Source organism: Fulmarus glacialis, unplaced genomic scaffold (genome assembly GCF_000690835.1).
Source record: "Fulmarus glacialis isolate BGI_N327 unplaced genomic scaffold, ASM69083v1 scaffold33344, whole genome shotgun sequence".
Classification (NCBI taxonomy): domain Eukaryota; kingdom Metazoa; phylum Chordata; class Aves; order Procellariiformes; family Procellariidae; genus Fulmarus; species Fulmarus glacialis.
Genome location: NW_009210457.1, coordinates 42,970 through 62,669, shown reverse-complemented (window position 1 = coordinate 62,669; position 19,700 = coordinate 42,970). Strand labels below are relative to the sequence as shown.

The following is a 19,700-nucleotide window of genomic DNA, read 5'->3' as shown; positions in this document are numbered from 1 at the left end:
TGACCACGCAAACCGTGGAGCCCCCTGACACGAGAGCGTACAGCACTGCACATAACAGGCGTTTAGACCCATGCCTGCCTGCACCGAGATACGAACTTATTGTTCCCAATCCCCTGGTGCTAAAACAGTTTCCACCAGACCACGATACACACAACTGGACAAATCTTATTAAATTTAATCAGCCCAGTACTTGGGGGAGCCATCTTAATCAGAAAGGGATTTAACGAAAAGCCGCAACTCCAATGAATACTCTTTAATTACGACTGACTAATATTTATCCACAAAGAGGAATTTGTTTCAGGATTAGTCTGAGACCTGGAAGAAGCCAAAGACATCAATTTAATAATGGAATGCCTAATTAAAGTATAATGGAAACCTAATTGTGATATACTGCTTTGTAGCGCACATGATTTATTTAGAACAATTGCTTTTCACTGGGCTCATTAAGGAAAGTTAAACAAAACACAATAGTAAAAAAGAAGAGGGAAAAACAGACACACTGGAACTTCCAAGATGATTATAATCAGCTGATGAAAGACAGTGACATATTTGTCAGATAAAGCACTGCCATCCCTCCACAGGCTGTGGTTAAAATTTCTGAAAAGGATAATGATTATATAGTTCCTTTCCTCCCTAACGACATGGGATCAGACCCAAACCCTACTGCAGCTACTTGGTGGAGCTCCTCTGGTGGAAAGAAGCCATAAAGTTGAAGGGTCTGACGGTCTTTGGATCCTCCTCACGCAGAGAAACCTCACGTAACGCACGTGCCCTCCCAGCCACTACAGCAGCAGAGCAGCCAGGGCAGAACAACCAGCGCAAACCCCCTCCAGCCCTCCCCACCTGCAGCCTGTGGCTGCTCTCAACCCGGGCACATTTCTGTAAGAAGGCATGGCCCTCCAGGTACCCATGGCACATAACTGAATGTCTCCTATTCTTCCTTCCCTATATAAAACACAGAAAGCTGGTCAAGTAATTCTTATCGTAAAACCAAACATCCTCCTGTTTGCATCCTGATGGCACTGGGGTGGTGGTCCCCCCAGGAAAATGAGTTAGCTGCTACCCCCCTCACCCACTCAAACCAAGGCGAAGGACATGCACTGTTTATCCTGCATCACACTTTTACAGTGTCAACGCAAACAGCATTGTACTGACCCTCTATGTTTTCTTCCCTTCACTGGTAAAGTGCTAGGAAAAACGAAGCACGGAAAGGAGCTGCTCCTCCACCCTGTGGTGCCCTGCAGAAAACAGACCCGGGGAGGTCTAGGAGCAGATGAGCTTCCTTCAACAGTGGATTCTGGAACCGCCGATCAATGCCCGTAGCTCCAGCACAGTTATGTTTAATTGGTGATGTGAGAACAGCTGTACCAACAGAAGCCATCATGACAGTGCCATGGAAAAGAAAAAGGGATGCTACAGACCATAGGATGTGTGAAAACACTGCATCATGGCCTTGCAGATGAATGAGGGATTGCAGTCATTTTAAATGCACAGCAGCAAAAACGATCTGTCTCTAGAAATAATACGATTTGCTAATGGTTTTGTCCCAACTACTGCTGTTCATAGGGATGCTTAGAAAAATTATACTGAAGTCAACCCTTTGAATGAAATGAGCAAAGACTGCTGAGAGTGCCTGAACAGTCATTCCTGTGCCCAGATAGAAGCTGAATTCTGGGCATCCATCTTCTTGTACTTCCACAAGTGTGATGCTGTCAGTCTGCCAGCCTGAGAAGTACAAACTGAATTTCTACCTCAAGGCAAAAGAGTGGGCCAGTGGTTCATCTTCAGATCTGGTCTCAGTATTGCAAAAGCAAGGTTGAGAGAGACCGCTTACACCAGTACACAATGGACCGATCCTGAGCCAAATGCATGGCTCTGCTCAAGGCAAATGAAAACAGGTTTAGGCTCATAATCTATGCATTGTACCTCCATGTTAAAGACGTGAGTTGCAGTGATCTGCTGTTTTTTATACAGATCAGAAGGCAATCCCATGCTGGCAGCTGAAGTCACAGATGAGAAAATGTTGTAAATCCTTGTTGTACAGGCCTTTGAACAGAAGTCTAAAATTGGTTTCCTGAAAATATCTGCTATATACTTCCATCTCTGAACTCCAGCGGACACATTTAACTCTGTTGGCACTGCGTGCTAGAAAGCTCTGAGAGCAGTCATTACTAATGTTTGTAACATTGCTTTTTGACACAAATATGAATATGTACATAACTAAACCACAATGAATAAAAGCAACTAAGGCAGTTCAATTTATTTCATAGGAATTATAGAAACAAATGGCCTGCAAGTTAAAAAGTCTATTGTTGTCAGCACACAATTGTTTTCCTTAAATATTTTAACTCAGAAAAATGAAGCCCCCTAAATTTCACACAGTGCATTGAGAGGACAATGCTTAATTACGGGGAGAAACTATTTGTCATAGCAGAAAATCTTTTTGAGCTATGTTCTCCACAAATACACTTCGCTATATCTAACACATTTGAGTTCAGAAACACTTTCCCTCAAGACCACCTGAACAATGTCTCTGCACGCTGCTCCCCCCAGGCTTACCACTGAAAGCACAAAAGGCATTGTGTAGTCCTCACTCCACAGCTTCCTCCACTGTGAGACCCCGAAGTGCACAGGGACAGCAAACAGAGATTGGAAACATGCGCATCAGTAGCACATCCCTGAAAACTCCATGTTCCTCGGTACTACCTTGATATTTTCCCTCAAGCGCTTGTGGTCATAACACGGTTCAGTAGAGTCAACATCCAGCCTCGCTTTTAGTCTCAACATTTTGTCTCAATTGCCATGAAGAAGCTAGACACCATCTGCACAGATTTTAGAATCACAGAATCATTAGGGTTGGAAAAGACCTCTAAGATCATCGAGTCCAACCATCAACTCAACACTACCATGCCCACTAAACCATGTCCCTAAGTGCCTCATCTACACGTCTTTTAAATACTTCCAGGGATGGTGACTTTAGGTGAAGACTGCTATTCTCACTCATGTTTGGTCTATGGACACAAACGACTATGGAGAGCTTCAGCCAGGAGGGAAAGGACAAGAGCCCTCCTGACCACCAGTAAATGCACCAACACCTCTGCTCTGGAGGAATGAGAGTCTGGGAACAGACCTGGGCCAGGGCTAGTAGAATCAGACGTTAAAACTCGGATCTGCCCACAGGAAGGCTTTGCCATGGTACAGCACAATGTCTTCACCAGCCAGGAGCAACTGGATGTCTCCCATTTTCATCCCAATGGGAAGGAAAAAGGCTGTCCTTACAAATGGGAACAAAGAAGTTGCCACTGGTTCACGTGGCAGATCAAAGGCAGTGAGAAAGGTCAAGTTTATCTGAAGAGCATAATCTCTCATCTGAGGAACAGCTTAAGTTAGACTTTTCAAGAGCTGCAGAATGATGAACTGCCAGTTGGTCTTTCACAAATAAACGATGAGGCGATGAAAAATCCAGTGTAGCTTGGAGTTCAAAGACAGTTTAGCTCTAAGAGGTAGTTCTGGTAAAAACCTTTCTCTCTGTGGGCAAACACAAGCAAAGGAGAACTTCAGCAGCTTTGCTATACTTTTTGAAACATGGAGAACATGACAAATGCTGAAACCCACAGTCCACCACTCATCCCAGTATGTTTTCTGCCTAAGCAATGGTGACACAAACTAACTCCCACCAACTCTGCCCTGCTCTGAGAACATTAAAAACAAGGAAACAAACCAAACAATAAGCAATTATAGCATGAATACCTCTGGAACTACACATAATTAGTGGCTGAGGCAAAAGAAATGCAAAACAAAAGTAAGATCTCTTATTTTTGTTCTCCCAAAGCCATATCAACCTACAGTCATAAGTCCATCAAGTGACGACAGCAACTTTAACTATGTTGCTCCATCGTAGAAATGGCCTTCCAAATGTCCAGGCTGACAACAAAATTCATTTGGCAAACTGACAACTTCTGTTCAAACACCTGTAGTAACTCACGTCTAAGTAGACTGCACACCAAAGTGACAAATTCTTTGATTAGTTTATAAGACATATTGTATGTCAAATCAAAACATTGTGTTAGAAGAGTGAATATGCTGCTGCAATAATAGCTAATGTCTCAGGTTACAAAACGGACTATTTTTCTAGATCAACCTGTGATCTGAGAAGTCATAATATTATCACTCCACTCTCACCAACTGCAGATGTGAATGAATAATTCTATCCATAGAGTAAAACCCTGGCACAGTTTGGCATTTTAAATTGACTAGTACACTGAGTTATGGCACTGCCTGTGATGAAATAATGTTGTAGGCAAGAGCCCCAAGATAGAAATGAATTGGCTAGTGTCCATCTGTCTTCACTGACTTTCAAAAAACTTCTCCCTTGACACTAAGAGTAACAAAATAGGTACCAGCGTGTTTTTAGACTCATTGGTAAATTATCTTACCTAATCTGAAATAGGAGAATGATGGAGGTCAGGAAGGCTGTCTAACTTTACTGTATTCACATCTTTAAAGCTATTTTGGCTACTTCTCAGTTACAATTACAGGGCACATTTCTATTTTGCTCCCTGAGCTACACACCTTCAAGAGAACTAGCAGAGATGTACACGGTAGTGGATTGATACAGCTGCATCTACGCTGCCCTCCCGGCAGTCCCAGGGCAGGCATGAGGCCAAATTAACTACCTGTTTCTAGTTACTTACCAGGAGCATCCTCCTGGGGCTAGCTGCAGGAAAATCCCCCTGGATTTCCCAGAGGGAAACCTTCAGATGTGTCCAGTGTTTAGGAAAAACAACTCCTTCATTTGCTGGATTGGGACATGGTGGACTTTGTCACCTCCAGCCAGGTGAACATCAGGCAGGGTACATACGTTATCCAGGGTCCTTCACCGAAAGGCCTCGGTAGCACCTGCTAGTGGGGGCTCGGTGGGATTTGTACAGAACCTAAAGTGAAAGTATCTGCCAGGGTAGAGTGGGAAGACCTATTGCTGAGTCTTGTTGCTGGCCCAGACCCACGTGTATCACCAGAGCCACCCGGCTGAGCACCGTATTCCTGATCCAGGCAGCTCAGCAATGGGTCCTGAGAAGTCCAGACCCTGCACTTTGCTTTTACCATCTGCAATAGAAGTATAAATTACATCTATCTATAGATAGCTTAGGCATACTAAAATGTAATTAGAGTTTACATAGCACTTTGAAAAATATGCAGTAGTACTCAGACTCTTAAATAAAGAATTGTATACAGTAAAAGAGGAAAAGGCTAGATGAGCAATTACCTTCTCTTCTTTTCCTGTACTGAAGACACACTTCTGCTACCAATGGTTGAACTTGATCTATGACAATTTTGAAGTACGCCATAAAACCAGAAATGCATCCCCTAAAGCAAGATGAAGATGACTGAATGCTGAGGAAGTACACATTATCAAGGGAGGATCCTAAAATTGATGAAAAGTCCATCATTTTGTCCTGACATCAGCAGGACCTCAACTAAAAATGTTGATGCTACAGCTGCTCTATGTAGCTGCTTCTGATTTACTACACATGATGCTTTCCCTTCATGATCTACTGCCTGAAATTGTTAGCCAGTAACAATACCTGTCTCATTTTTGAATACTGAAAAAGGGAACAGCGGAGCAAAATACCACTAAATGCATGATGCCCTGAATTCCTGATTCTTAAGTATACATTCTCAAAAGGCTGTTTTAAGAAAATATTTACTTTTTGGTTGTTATGGTGACCATCTTTTCACAGCAGTTTATAAGAAGAGGAATGGCTAAAAATAAAAAATCCAAAGGAACCTAAGGCACTAAAAAAGGAATATGGCATGCAGATTTGTCTGCTTCAGAATAAATCTGCATATAGTGTCCTGCAGCAGCACGTTTTACAAAGGGAATTAAAGCCATGAAATTAACATGTTAATGAAGTAGAGAGACCATTGACGTCAGGACTACTCACTGATTGCTGCTTCCAGGTGGCCTAATGAGATGAAAATGAAGTTTATATCTTCAGCTAGTCTAAGCCAGGCTTGTTTTGTGACTGTGATTGAATTTAAATGAGAAGATACTGCTGTGTGCAAACATGTCTAGGCTGGTAAGTAGCCTTATCAAATCTAGGCATAATACATGCTTGATTTTAAATATTTTATGTTAAGAAAAGGGATTTCAGTCTTCCTTTCACAATTCAACATAAATGCGCAGCCAAAGTTTTATCATTAATTGTACAGCATGCCACAGCTTTTGTACTGGTTGCTCCAGGAATTCCCATATAAAATTTTTACTGCAAGATGTGCTCATTTATCTATCAAGACACAGAAAACATTCTGGATTACAAAGGTGAAGTAGGAAATCATAAATCCAATGTAGCCTGTGGATAACCCACAGTGTGATGTTTTGGCACCAGAGGCACGTCCGGCATTAAGGTACAGTGATGGAAATGCAAGACCACCATATATTGTGAAACACAATACACAATAAACAAGGAACTGCAGCACATCACAAATTCCACGTTCCTAAATGCCACCGAGAGAGCTGCATTTCATTTTCTGTCTTCACTATATATAGTGAATAGACATGTATAAATATTCTTCATTATTTCTTATTAGAGGAATGAATCAATATTGGTTTTGCTTTAAATACCATATTTCTACCTAGAGAATGAGACAACCAGAGCACTGGGGACATACCCTTAGAATTCCTGTGAATAAGTTTAGTACTGTTTAACTTTCTACCCCTTGTTACAATATTAAAAAAGAAATAAAAACAAATCCAAAGGCAGACTCAGTTCGTAACACTATACATATTATTTAAGTCTAATTCTCACTTCATTCCTGGGTTCACACATCTGTGAAGTAGTCTTCAACAGTCCTCATTTCTCACTTCATAAGATGCCCTGACATGCAATCTGCTGCTGCTGTTATAATTGATCAGCACTAGAGACTGGAGCAGGGCTGGAAAAATACAGAAAATAAATTGACTGACCCTCCAGCTCAGCTCTTCTCCTGAGTCTGTAATTGTAATCTAGAGCTAAAGAACAGCAATGATGGGATTTGTTTTAGTCTACTTACAGGATATTCTATATTTGTCCATTATAACATATGTAGTTGTACGTTCATAACAAGAAAAAAGGTAGCCCATCAATAGCTCTTCGCTCTTTTTAAAATCTGAAAACTTCACAGAAAACCACTGCTACGGAAACCCCTTGTTCCTCTGAAAGATGGGGCTACTAATGTTTACTACTTTTAGCAGACTGCTTGTAAGCCTTTTATAGACATCAGCTTTCCAGGCAAGATGCATCTCTGAATACAATATCTGTATTTGCATTCCTTTTTTCTTTCTTTTGTGTGTGTGTATATGTGTTTGTGTGTGTCCCCTTGGAACAAGAGCTGTTGCACATGGATTGCATTTGAGGATTCAATAACTAGGTTTAAAAAATGTCGCCACTGGTAATTTAACAGCAATACCATGCTTGCAGCCACCCCTGACCCTGCCAGAGCATGACCAAGCGATCCTCCTGGCTGTCGAGGCGGAGATCTCCAGAAATCTCTTTCTGTTTGAGATCTTACTAGGTGTGAGCCACAGAGAGATTGCTTGGAAGGACTTTGTGAAACATGCACCATGCCCCGCCATGGGAACTCAGACACAGGGAAAGTGACTGCTCGAAGCAGGAGGAGCAGCTGGCAGACACGTATTTGAGATGCTCTTGTATCATCAGCAGAACGACCCATGTTCTCACGGGCAAATAAACACATCTGAGCTCAGGACTGCTCTCTGGCCCCTGGGACTACCTTGAATATGGAGCCTTCTGATCCAGTGCTTGCACTGCTTGAATTGTTGAGACAACTGTCCTGGACAGAGGGCTAGATATAAATGTGATTGCTCAGTATGCTACCAAAACAGAAATGTAGCCTGTTCAGTTTGAAAGCAAACACCTTCCTCTTCAGAAGGAGGTTAAGCCACTTTTATTCTTAGCATGCAGATGATACAGCTAAACCAACCCAATACTAACCCACCTCTGAAAGGAGTGATCTTGCTGTCCCTTGCCCTGCACTGGATGCTCCCGTTGCTCCCCCCGATCCCGCAGGGAGCCCTTTCAGCACACGGAGCCGGCAGAAGCTAACCCTGCCAGAGGGCCATGCTGGTACTGGGGGTGCTGGGGAACCTGAACCCCTGACTACTGATGGAAGTGGGACACAGGTATTCCCACTGCTAGCTCGTGGAGTCAGGAGAGCTCGTCAGGCTGGACTGGATGCTATACGCACAGTGTGTTTTTGTATTAGAAACCTCTTCCTTCATCCATCAAAGAGGATAAGCACTCTCTGCTTCCCCCACCCATCCAAGATGTGGGTGCAGGCTTGTCTTCTTACGGCAGAAGACCCAACCTGCAGCTCACATCTGTTGTGTTGGTAAGATGCAAAAACAAGATTACACAGAACACAGCGTCCTCCTATAATTCATACGAATTCTGGGCCAAGAGTTGGAACATTTTTTCTTCATTATTCTACTGCTGCCTAGAGTAGCATTTTCCTCTATTAGTTGCTATTGCCTAGAACAGCATCTGGAACAAGTTAGGTAGCCAGAAGAGAGTAACAGACATGAGCTCAGTGTGTTCCCAAGACCTGATTTTCAGAGATACAACACACCTGCAGCTTTCAACAAATTCATTACAGAGTTAAAGGGCTCAAAGCTATCTGAAAAAATCAAGCCCATGCTGATTGAACCCACTCAGGAAGTATGCCACTGCTTTCTACACACCAGCTAAATGCTCTGGAGGCTTATGAACATTTGCTCCAAGTATGGATTGCAGTATTTCAGCCTGGGAGGTGACAAAGACATGAATAACCTCAGCAAGATCCACATCCGAGAAGGATGTTCACAAATTCCTGGCTAGCAACAGATGGAAAAAACAAAGGCATGGAACCACAGCTGTTCCTTTTCTGAAATGGTGAAGGACCCAAGAGGACCTCCAAGCTATAAACTCCAACAGAAGTGAGCAGCACACCCTCCCACCTCCCTCCAGACATGTAGGCACTTACTCCATTCCTGCAGATAAATGCCCTCTGCCATTCAGACCCAAATTTCTTCATCGCTAACACAGCACAACACAGTTATGGAATTGGTACATGCCTCTCAGGCTTTATCACAAACAACTCCAAGCTAGATGAGAAGAAAATTGCAATGTTGTACCCAGGTTGTGCTAAAACTGTGGTTTTCAGCACTTTTAAATCCCTCCCCCAGTATCCTTATGCATTCATTTATCTAGAGCAGCAACAACTACAGCAGATTCCTGAGATTAAAAACTTCCAGGGAGCAAGAAAACCACACTACATGTCACCCTCTGCCATCAGTCAGCGCCCAGCTCTGACACCTTCACACACAGAACGCTTCCTGTTGTCAACAGGAGATACTCAAGAAACAGCGCGGTGCCTCAAGGGAAGAGCAGAACGAAGACCGGGCTACGCCGCCGCCTCCACATGCGTATAGCCCTGAACTCCTGGATATTTGAATTTTGCAGAGCTCATCTTTAACAAAAAGAAAAACAAGTGGAAAAGTTAGGTTTTTCATTCCTCTCAACTAGCAGAAAATAGCCAGCACTGACTTCAATTTATAATTTTGGGTTTGGGGGGGTGGGTTTCTTTGTTTCTTTTTTTTTTTTCCAAACGGAGGTTCTGTGTTTCAGTACAGCAATTTCTACAAGGTGTTTCCTGCCTCCCACCAGTCACCCAACTCTTTCACAATGATCTTAACTGGTGGGGAATGAACAAAACATGTATCTTCCTTGTGTACCGTGCTTAAAGCTACTTCTATGACATATTAAGCCGATATTGTCTTTAGTAAACAGCACATTTCAGGCTTCCAGTGCTTTTCAGTTTCAAAATAAGAATTTCTACTGAATGCTTAAATACATACATTTGTAAACTGACAGATCAAACAGTGCTAACACTTGATGGAACATAATTACTTCTGCTACAGAAAACACTGTTGAAAACGAGTAAACACATTTTTGAAAAGAATTAAAAATAACCCACGGTACATCAAATACTGCACCTAAGACAAAACGCCTGCTTTGCCTAGTCCTTCAGTCCTGCTCCCGTGACTTTATACTGCTTTACAATTGGCAAAGTGCTTGACCAAAGAATTAATTGCAGAGACAGAAACAGTAACCCTGAATCCCACCTAGGGTTGTTTATAAGAAATCATGTGAGGCACCTACCAAATCAGTAATAAAACTGAGTAAACGCCCCTGCAAAGAACCCAGTTCAGCCAAAAAAAAAGAAAAGAAAAAAAAGAAAAAAGAGACTCACAATCAAAGGGACACGAAAACGACAACCCTGAACTAGATGCCAGCACACTCTTCTATGACTTTTGCTACAGATACGAAACAGTATTTATAAATGGTGGGTAATGCATTTTCTCAAAACGAGGTTGTAGTTTGTGCACTTAATATTTGGAATTTACAGTTTTTTTAGGTGACTGGAGGATTATTTTCTCCGTACACAATGTGTACAAAAAACATGCACGCTTAAACCTGTCTAATTATCTTTTCTGCCTTTATGAAACACATCGAGAATTTCCATCTTAAATTACACACAGGATCCTTTATTATGAATGATGTGACTCACCCATGTAAATGTAATCTGCCAAGGACTGCTTACTGTAGTCAACTGCATGGCAGGCACATTACTGGCAACATTGCACGTGAATTACCTCAACCCCTCCTCTCCCACTCACCACCCTGATCTCCAAAGTGTTAAAGCTCAAAGAGGTTTCATGCTGCATTTTGGGAATACTCCCACCATGTGCAAAATGAACAAAATGCCGTATGAAAACATTTTTCTTTTAGGAAGGATTCATATCTTTTTTGCATGTTTATCATGTGTTCACTATATTTGGCAGATATGAATCAAACATTTTAGTCCTGGTTGGGACCTGCAGAAGGTTATTATAATGCAATTCACTGCAACAACCTTCAGTTTTATGGATGAATCTCAAAACAATCCAGTGGGTTCCAGGGAGGCTTTTACTAGGACAGAGGACATGATTTACCTTTAAGAATACCCAGGCTGGTTGCTGAAAAGCTTGGTTCAGATTTTTAAATCGTTTCTGTGGTGTTTCACTGCCTGTTTCTGAAAATTAGCTTCTAAGTGTAGGAGATCCACTTTTTTCTGTTGCTTAACTAAAGTAAACAACAGTTTAAGGATGCCTTACTCAAACAGAACTTGGGTTTGTACTTTTCCATTTCTTAAGCGGAAACACAATCACACAACTAAATGGTATGTTCACTTCTTGTTTCTTGCATAGCATTGCAATTAAATGTTAACCTCATACATTTAGAGAGAAAATCAACCAAGGTTTCACAAAAGTTATTTTTATATTCCACTCCAAAATAGAAAGGAAAGGGGCTATTTGGGAAAAAAAATGCAGCCATTCCGAAATGAAGATGATTGAGTTGTATTTGGTTAGGTCAAAGTCTGCATTCCTTAACCACATTTTAGCACTGAATGTCCTGTGTGTGAATAAGACCCCAATCCAGCCACTACAGAAAAAGATGCGTGATTTTGTTTTAGAGAGAAAAGCACTGACAAATATAACCTACTCTGGTATTCAGGAAATATTTTTTCCATATACCAAAACCTACTAAATTAGAGCCTAAAAAAGAATGCAACTTGAGTTTTTAAGATTTACTATTAAAAGTATCAATTCCTGATCTGACAAACTACATACATATATATGTAGCTATATCTGTATACCTACATGTCTTAAAAAAGCAAGTTGAAGCTTTTTGTTCCTGTAGTTCTGGAGTAAAAAATGATTCAAATTGGTCACAAAGTGACTACTGGCAGCATTCTATTAAATGTGCAAAATACATTTGGAGGAAAAAATACAATAAAACAAAAAACAAGCATGTTTTTTTAGTTGACAGGGTAACTAATAAAAATATATTGTGTTTCAACATGTTTGAAAGAAAGAAGATGCCCGCAGAAGATGAATTACATAAAGAATGCTGTTTGGGTTTCATATAAATTGCTTTATTTTTATTTTCAGAAACCTAATGTACTAACAGTCCTGAAATCAGATGTGTGTAGCTTGCCCTGCGTATTTGTGCAATCCCTTGACCACAAATGAAATTATTAGATTACGATCTAAACTTTAACCTCTCGTACCTGTGTATTCATATGCAGAGTCACCAGTGCCTTGAACAGTCTACAACCCCTCTGTGTATGCTTATTAATTTTCCCTGTGCCAGCTATATCTTTCATTTCTCCTTATTTCCTGCAATCCACAAACCATATTCTATGCAAGCAGAGGAAGCCATGAAGTGGCCAAATGTGATTGCTGAGACAGTAAGTGAATAAGAGAAGCACCGCATTATACAGCAGAGCATTATATAACATGTTCTTCTCTCCTCACATGTATTATTTGATTTTCTCAGACACACAATTATTGAATGAGGAATACAGATCTGATGTCACTTCTTGTTTGCATACGTGGTCGCTGTAACAGGACACAGGTCAGGTGAGTGCATAGATATAAAGCCATTTTGGAAACTACATCTGTGTTCACCTACCTACAGAGTTTGCTGTTACCCCACCTATCTTTAGTACTATAATTTTTAAAACCAGCACTAAAGGTTATTTTGATAGATTTGGCTTAGCTTATGCTTAAAAGTATTACCTCTAACATTTACCAAAAAAGACTCCTAAACCTTTGTTTTTAAAAACCTGCCAGTGATGCTAGGAAAACCTTAGCTTTTTTACAGTTCTTAAATGAAAAGATTTAAAAAAAAAAAAAGTACTTTTTAAGTTGCATCTCACAGACCCTTAGTCCTCACTAAAAAGTGTTTATATAACATTTCCAAGTTATTCTATGTTGATATACAGACCCTGAATTTTATTAACAGAATTTAGCGTGATCAAAATCCCAGTAGGGTATGCTGACATTGCTCTCCCCCCAGCTGGTCTTCTCCATCTGAAACATTCTCCAGTCCATAAACAGGAAAAACTACTAAAACGCCGACAGCATCATATGCTGCAGACACAAGCATCCCTGCAAATGTGCAGTTTACAATATCAACAGCTGTCTAGGAAAAAAACCAAAACAAAAAGGAACATTTCATAACAAGATTTCAAAAAAAACCCCAACAGTTAAACGGTTTTTGGTCGAGGAGCTGAAGCTTGTTACAAATATCCATCTATAAAAGAATCTGATTGTCCAGATGCAAAAACAAAGATAATATAGAAAGACAGATGTCACTCTGAAGATGGTGCTGCATGCAAAAATGTCCATTTTTACGTCTACTAAAACACAACAGAGGGTGTGCAGGAGGTGGAATCCTTCTGCCAAATGGACAGAGGAGAAAAAGAATTTCAATATGGGATGTGTCCAGAGATAGAGGTCAGAGAGAAGAGAAAAGAGAAAAGGTCACATTCAAGCTTTTAATAGGCAATAACATTTTCTGGAGGATATAATTCCAAAAGTATTTGGCAAAACTTCAGGACATCCATCAGCACAAGCAAAATGAGGGTCAGTTGGCTATTCTGTGAAATATTGAGCATTTTATGAGTCATAAATTTAATAAAATGTGGATGTGCTAAATTTACTCCACTCCCAAGTCACACCCTTTTTTGGTAACCTCTGTCCATGATATTCTTCAATGCATCAATAATGGGAACCCTCCAAAAAAACTAAACTCAAAGGAATTAAGACTGAATAAAAACAGACAATACATGAATACTGAAGTCCCATTTAAGGTAACAAAAGAATAGAGTAAAAACTCCAGACACACACAAACAAAAAAGCAGATATGTGATTTTTGCTACAGGGTTGTAATTAGTGATGGGAGAACCAACATTTCACAAGGCTCCCATAGTTAAAGGAATCGGATCTCGTGAATAGTTTTGTTAGCCTCTGGTAGACATTTAGCAGCTATTTTACTGAAAACTCGATTGTTAAGCTGAGCAATTTCCCCACATACCTTGTACATAACATTACAGGGCTGCAGAATGTGTCCCTCCAGTCTGTCTGCCCACGATCTCACTGCCACAGCTCACAAAAGCAAATTTTGCTAGACACGGATTTGTAACATGTACAAATCTATGTGTCTCTCTGTAGCAAACCAGTAATGATCTAGGCAGCATATAGCAGCAGACTCCAAGCATTTACTTCTTTAGGTGATTCCTAGTTGGACTGGTTATTCCACAATTTCTTTATTTCTTGCATCTCTCCCTGAAGCAGCTGCTGAAGGCGTTTTGGATACTAGGTGCACTGACCATCAGATTTTGTCTAAGGAGTTACTTTCCTTTAAAAGACCCTCACCACTACTCTGCAATGCCTTCCCAAATCCCATCCTTTGGTTGGACTTCTGTATAAACTCTCAACCACAATTTCAGCAGACAGTTCTCTGTTTCCCCAAGTCTTCAGAAGGAGCACGGGAGGCTTGCTGTCACCCCGTCCCTTTGCAATATTCTGCCTGATGCCCCTTGTCTTTTTATTTTGACTGTAAGCTATTTGGTTCCGCATTTAACATTACAGGGGAATGAAGGAAGAAATACTGCCATATAAAAAAACCTGCCATATAAAAAACCCCAGAGTAATCCCCCCAAAACGAGCCAGACTTTTCATGACTTACTAAGAGGTGGAGTGGGAAGACCCAGCCACAATGTGCAGAGGGCCTCACAGATACCCTCCATTATGGTTTTAAATCACTCCTGGAAGAAAGTCAGTAGTGGCGAAGGGAGAATCTGTAGATCCCAATACTTTTACTATCTACAAATTAGTGTGAGTCATGAAGAAAAAGCTGGGTGGAGTGGCAGAGCGGGGGAAGCAAGACCTAATTCAAGAAACCACCAAATACAAACTTTAACTCAACCAAACGCTTGTATGATCCCTTTTCAGAAAAATGAGGGAGAAAAAAGAGGACAGGAGGCTAAACAGAACTGAAACTGGCAAAAAGTCAGTTTTCCAAACAAACCTTATGTAAGAAACTGTATCAAAACCTCTGCTGGATTAATGGACCTGTAAAGACATTGTTTTAAGGAAACCCTTCCCTGGCTGAGGCTTTGAATTTCAAACTCCACCCAAGGGAAAAGAAAAATACTCCCCTCCTCCCCCCCCCAAAAAAAGTGGTGCTTTTCTTTGGAAATTCAGAGGAGAAGAAAGGTTATCACTGTTTTACAAGGATGAGTTAGCCTGTCTTTTGTTGTCTTTCAACAACACATTTGTTTTTATGTTCACTTATTACAACTGACTGCATGTTTCCTCAGGAGTTTCAATTCATCAGACGTTCTCAGAGAAGCTATAGCAGTCAGCACAAAATGAACTGATTTTTTAAATTTCCGGAACAACAGTCACCACAGGTGAAAGAATACAGATACAAATAATTACTCCTTAAATCTTAAAAACAACCTTCTAAAAATACTTCTGCTTAGTTAAACTCTTGGGATGGTAGCGAGGAAAGACACTTGCTCCTAAGACCATGCCTGCAGACGGGTGGGCTTCCACTGCTTCTGTGGAGTTGGCTGCATCCAGAGGTTCAGCTTTTATGGCTCCTTTTAAAGTGTGCATGTGTTAAATTGCCATTATGCAATCTCTTGCATAAACATCACTAAAATTGCAACTGCTGGTAATGCTACCAAACAATCTCATTAAAGTACAAAAAGTTATTTTGTTTCTTTCTAAGGGTTTTTGTTTGTTTTCCTGGGGTGAGGAGGATATTTGACAATTTTAGAATGATCTTCTCTCGCATGAAGTACAACACGCCATAAACCATGTCATGATTTTATCAAACGCATTTCTTTATTATGGTCATTACAACACACGGGCCACCGCTGACTTATTAATTTCAAGTTAAGTGGTTTTAAATACAGGGTAACAGCCACATTTAGTGGAACATGTAGTTTCTTTTGTTCTTACTCCTGTTGTTTAAAAAACAAACCAGAAATTAAATCATACAATATCTCTAATATTTATATATGAAAGAGCATAGATAAAACTAAAACAAGTGATGAATCTTTATAAATGCTGGTAAATATCTTTTATGTTTTAGTATTACTAACACGGTCATTTCCAAAGAAAGACTAATCTGGAAATGGAAACTACCAGTATTTTACTGAATTTATTTTATACAAAGCACACTGCTTTTGTTAAGCTTTAAAAAACCCCAACCCTCCAAAAAACCTAAAAGATACTTTAACAAAAGAAAAATGTTTAACTATTCCTTGTTAAATATTTATCATGAATTGTATCAACAAGGCACAAGCAATTTAAAAATAGCACTGTCTGACACCTAATATTCAAGCTGACTTCTAATGAATTCATGTTTTTTCCTCGATCAATACAAAGAAACCATTAAATTCTCAGCAACCTCTGCCCATATACAGGAGGAGAGAGCAAATACCAAATTTCAGGTGATATTGGTCAACTGGAGAAAGAACGAACAGCATCCCAGAAAATGGCCAATGTGCCAGATTTACCAATTTATTTTGTAGCCCAATGAATGCGTGAGCGCAAGGAGGAGGTTTTGCAGAGACCTGGACTCATCAGGTGACCACCTCCCACGAAAGTCAAGAAGTTAAATACCCCGTGGTCTTTTCAGATGACCCAAACTGAGCCAGGTGCCTATTTATATCTGTAAGAATCAATTATTTTCTTTTGTCAACTGGTCTGATTGCCCTGCTGCTTTAGGTTGAGCTGCAGCACTCGAGCTGGCATTGCCATCAAAATAAAACAGCTACATCCACCTCCCTCCCCCTCTGGCTTTGGCATCGCAGGGCTGCTCCCTCCCCCCACGACCACTGCTATGACACGAGGATTTGCAGGCCAGATGGTGAATCATATAAAAAAAAATTCTCCTGTTGAAAAACAATCCTCTTCCTGTATTTTTCCTCAATGGCAGTTGCTGGTTTACATGCACATAGAACTACATGGTTGGTTACAAAGCTTTTGGGTGGACTAATAATGCCCCCATCCCCTCCGCCCCAGTTGTGCAACTTGTTGAGAAGCAAACCGACTTAAGGACCGCTTCTGGTTTATTTTTACTGAAGTTCAGCCAGGAAAGAAAAACCTGAACTCCCAAGTGCAAACCCGAACATTCTAGTTAAAAGAAGTGCAAATACTTGACTGGATGTACAGCGGCAAAGTTGTACATATTTCAACGGAGCTAAACTAATTCACGCCAGCTAAGGATCCAGCCTTGCAAGAGCAGGCAGGCAGAAAAGCAGCAGATCCTCACTGAAGTCGGTGAGAGCTGCATTCATCTTGGAAGGGAGCAAAACAACTTTACCCATAAAGGGTAAGACGTTATTAGTAACAAAATTCTTTGCATTCTTTTCACGAAAAGACGTTTCATATTGCAAGACGATATCCTAACAAACTAGCCTTAGATGGTTGGATTGAGTCTGCACAGTGCAATGCCAACATATCACACGTTCTCCTGATCAAGCAAAAATCAAAGTAGGACAAGTTGTCCAGTCCCGATTGGGTTATTTGGTCTAAAAATAAAGTTCCTGAACACCAATTTTATGCTAGAATGAAACAACTCGGATGACAACAGCCAATTTCTTTTACTATAAAGCAGGCTTAGTACCTCCACATTACAATTTCCCAGCTCTTTCATTATAAGACCCTACTGTAATTGCTATGTACAATGTCAAGTTTTAAACCACTTGGACTGAAGTGGTTTATATTTCCAGGTTCTTTCAACCTCAGATTCATTTTTTTGAAGGGAAGAAGGAGCACCACAATCTCAGCTAAAGCAATTCAGCTATATCAAAGACTGAGGCTATGGAAAAATGTTTTTGTTACTTAAAAAGTCACAAAAAAAAATTTCAGATGGTTTCTTCTTTGGAAAGGACTAGCATCCCCAAGCCTTGGAACTGGGACTTGAAGTTTGGCAGGAGATGGTATTTGTGTCAGTAATACGCCTTTTGCCAACTTCCAAGAAAACATCCCAAATTTGGCCAACAACTATGAGCCTTTGAAGAATCTTAATTTTGCACATGCTCAGCAAACGTTTTAGAGAGTTTACAGCTGAAATTTAAGACGACTGTCCTTATTGAGTATTCCCAACTTCTAGCCTTCAGTTCGCGCACCATTCCCTGTGTGTAAGAGACCGTGCTACGTCCCCTCACTGCTCCTGTGTGTGACCACCCATGCAGCATGGGGAAGGAAGCGGTCTGATTCAAATGCAAAGGGGACAACTATTTAACAGCTCTGGAAGGGAATCTGGCAACCAAAGCAGAAACCCAGCCTGGGGAGCAGTATCTGTTGCGTGATCGGCTGTTGATTTAGTGTTTAAAAACAGTGTAGAATAACATAAAATACATCGGTAGTAAAGAACATTAGGTTGTAAAGTTCAATACTCCGATGTAGGAAAATGCCAGACCTAAGGTTGCTTTTGCCTATATAATGGATATTATCTTTAGTTCCATGATGATATACTACTTTGCCCCAGGACCTGAACTTGCACTGAATCAGGGCTGTGTAACAACAGAGAGCAGGAGCTTTGCTTCATTTGCTGCAGGACCAGAAAGGTCTGCAACGAACAAAACAGAGTGAGGGGGGAGGAAACAGGACAAGTTCAACTTTAGGCAGTTGAGTCTCTAACCAATCTGCATGCTAAATAAAACACAAGAGAACTGTATGCTATTTCTGCCTATTTCACAAACAGACTTTAGTTTCTCATCTTCTGGTTTAGCTGACTGGAAGTTTCTAAGGTCAGTTTTACAGGGCTGCTGAGCATCCCCAGCTGCAAGCTGCACAGAAAGTGCTATGACTGAAAAATAAGCCCATAGGTGTCTAAAACCAGGCAGCAGACCTGACCTTAGTCTTGCTGCGCTTCAATTTCCCACATGCATGAGAAAAATACAGACATAGTGAAAATAAATTCCTTTGAGATCAGGAAGCACTCTAGTACTAGAGCAGCAAGCAGCAGAGATGCTTATATGGAAATTCTGTTTTCAGAGAAGAGTTTGAATAGTGCAGCATATAAGCCCTGGGGCCACACACTGAAGACGAGGAGAAAACAAAATATTTAAAAGTTGCTCCTTCAGTGAGTGCTCAATGAGGCAGAGGATGTGTGTGGGGAGAATGGCATGCAATCATTTAGCTAAAGACTAGATCATCTCGTATATACATATAAGAAAGCCAAATTAAGATTCCACCAACAGCTTTGTGATGTTCACTGACTTCTGAGTGTCAATTTTTCCAAGCATTATAATGTTTTTTCTCTCTTTTTAATTTTGCTTTCATTGTTGGTTTCATCCAAATAAAATTACCAGTCCCCCAACAAATGGAATAAAACAGTCCTTTAAGATTTAATGATATTGGATGCTGACAGGTGATCAAGAAATGTGGCCTCACCGTTAAAGAACACATCAGGCCTTCAAATACTCAGTTTTGTGTCAGCTTTTAAATTCAAAGCCCAAGCCTGCTCTGTGAAGGAAGGAAGGAAGACTCAAATTTTGAAATGTCAATGACCAAGTCTTAGAGCTTTCCATTTATAAAAGCAGTGCTCATTAGCAACTATAAAGCTAATTCACTATGATTTTTCTGATTCTGTTTCTCAGACATTTATAAAATAAAATTATTCATTCATTTTAGACTTGAACTCCATGTGATAAGTTGTAGATTTGGAAACGAGCTAAGGAAAAAAATTAGGATTTTGTCATTTTGACTTGCAGCTTAAGTGTTAAAGCCTCCACTTTGTACATGTAAA

General features: G+C 40.5%; 1 protein-coding gene across 1 annotated transcript in view; it reads right to left on the bottom strand.

Moving 5' to 3' along the window:
- Nucleotides 1-19,700, bottom strand: part of LCLAT1 (lysocardiolipin acyltransferase 1) — a 75,019-nt gene that overhangs the window by 12,403 nt on the left and 42,916 nt on the right. The gene's annotated exons all lie outside the window — the stretch shown is intronic.